Source organism: Protopterus annectens, chromosome 4.part0, assembly GCF_019279795.1.
Source record: "Protopterus annectens isolate FY-2018-M chromosome 4.part0, PAN1.0, whole genome shotgun sequence".
Lineage (NCBI taxonomy): Eukaryota > Metazoa > Chordata > Ceratodontiformes > Protopteridae > Protopterus > Protopterus annectens.
In genome coordinates this window covers 1097932673-1097937835 of record NC_056733.1, presented here as the reverse complement: position 1 = coordinate 1097937835, position 5163 = coordinate 1097932673, and positions in this window count along the sequence as shown.

Genomic DNA, 5163 nt, shown 5'->3' with positions numbered 1-5163 from the left:
TCACATGTCTCATGTATTGTTTTATAAGTGCACTGAACACTACCTTAACAAAAACAATTACCATACTGTTACACATACGTAAATCATTCTAACGAACTGAGAATATAGACAGAAAAGTAAAAATCTACATTAAAATGTAGAGTAGTTTTGCTCTATTCCTTCATATTATCATTTCTGTTTCACTCTGAGAAAGCATACATCTAGTTGTACAGGGTTTTGTGATTATATAGGCTTGCATTTCTCAAGCATTTATGATAACAGTGTTTTTATCCAACAATGGATCTATCACAATTCAAATGCTTAAAATAGCAACAGCATTAGCACTTCCAGAGAGAAAATACCTTTACAAAGCGAAATTACAGTTAACAGCAGCTTGTAGGAAAACAGCTAGAAACTACTGCAACAGTTGTGATCGTTCACATTTCTGTTAACAGAGTTGTTTGAAAAGATGGCTGAACTAGTACATGTGTGAGAATTCACTTGATTTTGCAATATGCTGTCTTATGTCAAGTGCAACTCTTCAGAAAATTGCATGACAGTTCTAGTAAAACATAGAGCTGCCAGGACAGCCATATGACTTTAAGATTTATGATACTTTATAATAGCAGCACAGGATCTCAGATATGAAAACAACTGTCTATTAATATGCAAATGAAAGCGATAATATATGCAAGGATGTGCTTTCTTTAAAATGTACATGCTAATGTTTCTAAACAAAGACCAGAGCTTGCCAAATTTATACAGAGGATATGCTATGGTTGCATAAGAAGATGAATTTCTTGCCAAATACTCACTGCTTACATTTTTTACCTGTGTGTGTGTGTGTGTGTGTGTGTGTGTGTGTGTGTGTGTACACACACACACACACACACACACACACACACACACACACACACACACACACACACACACATACACTAAGGCTAGCCATTTTACCAGAATACCATATAGCCTGAGGGGAGTCCCTGGCACAATTCTGACATATTCAGGAATACTTTCATCATGGAAGCCATACATGTATCTATAAATTTTGTTTCCATAAGGTATGTAGGAAATCACCATATGTGTGAATAATTCTATGCAAATTATTTGTTTACAGCACAAGAGTGTGAATCAGTCCCCAAAAAGTTTGCAGCATGGCAGAAATAAACACGGACTTAATCATGGAAGGGTAATTCCAAAGGCATGTGTGTCAATTATTAATTTGAACAATTCTATTATAGAGTATACTTTTTTATAAGACAGACCTAAACAATGCTTGATAACAGTGATGCAGATAATAGAGTTGTCATTCATAAGCAATTTTGTTAGCTTCTTTACTGAAAAGAAATACTAACAGGTTTTGTTGACTCACAGTTATAATGGTTATACACCTTAGCTCAACATGACTGACCCTCTGTAAGCTTGTCAGTGTTGCCATCATAGAGATCATGTTAGGTAAATAAGATACTCAAAGCTGCTGAATAGCCATGCCCAATAAAAAGGAAACTACACAACAGCGTGCCTCTCTTCCCATTTCCAACCATAAAACCAACATTGTTCAAGTAAAACATTTGTATTATTTTAATTGTTTATTGATCTCGCTGCATATAATTCAACAATTCATTATTAGAAACTCTATCCCTTATATCCTTTCACAAAAGCACTCTACACTCTATTCATACTATATTCCAAATATTCCAAATTTTATTCATACTTTAGTCCTGTATAAACGCATGTATTAACGTTATGCCATTTGAATTAATAGTGTACAAACAAAAATGTAAACTTTTCAAATTGTACTTCATATCCAAGACTGTGTTAAACATTATGATATTGACTTGCTGTCTCTTATTTCAGATGTAAGTAACAGACATTTGTGACAGAAGATTGACAGGGTCATGTGTTTGTCTGTGTTATCCCATTATATTTCATACTATTAAAAAGGCTGAGCTGCTTATGTACTTACTTGTGTTATCATCTCTTCCAGGAAAGTCTCTTTCTAATACCGCTCACAATTTGGCCAACATATGGCACACATAATATGCCTCTTGCAAAGTAATATAAATTATGTAACAGGCTGTGATGGTCAAAGCAGACTGCAATCATTCCATCATTTTATCAGTGTTTCTTTCTTTCATTTTTTTTGTTCTAGAGCATACACATAGAGAGGGAAAACATGTTTACACCCCTCTTCATATAAACTAAATATTATTGAATACTACTGGAGTTAAAGCATTACTACATTTTAAACACAGAGAGGAAAATTAAGCCTCAAAGATAACTCCAAAAAGAAGAAATCAGTTGACAGCATCCTCCTGACTATTGTAACAAATCATGTGCTTCAGCAGCTAGATCATTGAGTGCATAGCTATGCCTGTAAGAATTTAGAGGTACACCAACAGTGCCATCAGCTGTTGTATAGAAAACTGAGAAAAAATAGGGCTGAAACAGACACCACCTGAAATAAATAAACAAACAGATATATCAGGTTCAGACAGACACCATTTAAATTCATTCAAATATTATGTATTGTGCCAGTAGATCTACTGGTCAGAGTCTAGCACATAGATCTCTTGTTTTAGTAGTTCAGAATTGAAAGAATCACTTTTCTGAGAAGTGGCATAAAAGCTTAAAACGTTCTTCTAAAAACACTAATTGTAAGGAAAACTTTGTCTGTGTCAGCCTTACACAAATTTATCATCCGGTATTAATTTGGGTTATAGCTCTGACCACAGGATAGCTTAATTGCATATGGGTAAGTAATGGGGTGGGGGGACTGTATGCCTTGTAAAATGTGTTTATTTATAAAAACTGATGAAACTGGATATAGTGTTCAGCAAATTTTATATGATGAGAACTTACAAATCAAAAGTTCTGTGTTTTCTGAGCTCTTTATATTATTTCTTCACATTCGAGGTAACTCAAGTGAAAGGCAAAATGGAGTGTATTTCTGTATCATACATGTATATACCTTGATATGCACATGCTGTCTGCAGTACTATGGACTCTGAGGTATGTACTACTTTTGTTGATGTGTTTGCAAGTTGTTACTTTAATCAAATGATTTTTTACCATTTGACAATGAAACTATACAACTGACTTGTAGCTATACCCATTTAAAAGGTATCTCCGACAAGTAAAAACAATGATATACTTTAGTCGCATAATGAGAAACGTAGGACAAAGCATAACTAAATTAAAATGAGGAAAATCAATAGACAATGCATGCAGAATATGGCAGTCTACGGTAAACACGTTCAGTGGAAGCCTTCACTGGTTAATGTCTACTGTAATTCATGTCAGTATGTGCAAACCCATGTCCAAGTAAAGAATAGCAGTTTTAGTACATAAATACAGTATTCATGTGGTGTGTGATCCTTATAAAAGAATTGTCACAGTATGGTATGGTATTCTAAATTACAATGCAACACCCTGGAGTTAAAACAGCAGAGGTGGCTTTCAGTTTCCCATTGATTCTTATACAGATATGAGTTTATCAAAACCTTATCAATAACATTCTCATGTAAGATTTTAGTTTAATCATCATCCTTTACATTCATTACATCTCTGTTTATTTAAAAAGCATCTCATTCCACATAACCAGAATATTTGTAGGATGTTCACAAAAGATTGCAAACATCATCATATATCTTCAGCTTGATCTTAGCCAAATATCTTATTCAGCTATGTGACATGGAACACTGAAGTGTTACTTTATGTGAATGATACAAACACTATGTCCTCCATAATAAATGTGATAATTAACAGTAAACATTTTTAATGAGTAATTATATGTATCTGGAGGAAGGCACAATAGACACTATCAGTGACCATTAACGGTCAAATACAATTGACAATATTATCTTACTTTTGCATGTCTTAAAAATATCATTTAGTAAATATTTTCATGTGAATGTATAAGTGGAGCAGTGAAGTAGTCTACTACAACTACTACTAATAATTATTATTATTATTTTGTAGCAAACAAACTATATTGCATCTGTGTGCAAAACAATTTCCCAAGGTACATGCAGACAATTTCAGAAATATTACTTCATAAAGAATGATCATTGTACTTGAGCAACAACTGTGTAACCATCAAGAATGTGTGCTTATGCTTTGCAGTACAGGATCACAATTTAGGCTACTTCCACAATTATACCAACACATTTACATAGCAATTCCAATACTGTAACTTACCAGTGAAAAACGTTTTCTCCAGAAAGGTGATCTTTCACTTTGGCAAGTGACTGCCCTTCCTATTTAACACCCCTAAATAAATATTGTGCAATGCATTGTGAGCGTACAGTTAAGTGCTACTGTACTTTACATTTCCTCATTATCTCATAGATCCTTGTTTAGTTCCACATCTTTAACCATTACTATTACAGTTCACACAGAGTGTTGTCCAAATTTCAGCATCAACAAATGCTTGTACATTTCGTTAGCACTCTCATCTTGTGTCGCTTCATATTTACTAACTCCTAACGTTTAATTATTCTCCACTCTTGGAAGTACAGTAGTGGTATATTAATTTCACTGGTTCATAGGTTCATAGGTAGGTACTAGGCTATCTGCCTGAGGGCATTTATAAGCCTAGCCAGAGTGTGTCAGCTTTTACCGCCCCATTGATTAATTAACTGAGCCTCTGTCAAGAAAAGCCAATGAAGTGATCCCAGGGGTGTATTTTCTGTTACCCATCCACTCGTCAAGGTTTCTCTTGAAGAGTGTTAGTGAGGGGCTCTGCCTAATGTAGTTAAGAATTTTGTTCCAAAGCATGGGGTGTCTCTGTGACAGGAATCTATCCCTCCAGCATGTTCTATTTATTGTTGTGGCGAGGTTTAGCTCACTAGAGGGAGTGGCTCGCAGTGACTTGGATTTCTTTAGGTGGAGCATGTCCATCAATTCTGAGTTGGACATGGCTTTGTAAGTCAGGCAGAGATCACCTCTGAGTAAGCGATATGTCACTGAGTACAGCTGGAGTTTCTCCAGTCGGGCTGCATAGGATATATGTTTGAGACCAGTAATCCTCTTGGTGAGGTACTTTTGTGGTCTTTGCAGCTGTTGGAAGTGTCTTGTGAGGCACATCCCAAACTGGGCATTGTACTCTATGCTGGGTCTGATGAGTGATGAGTAGAGGGGCACTATAATCTCCTTATTTCTAGATGCAAACCCTTTAGT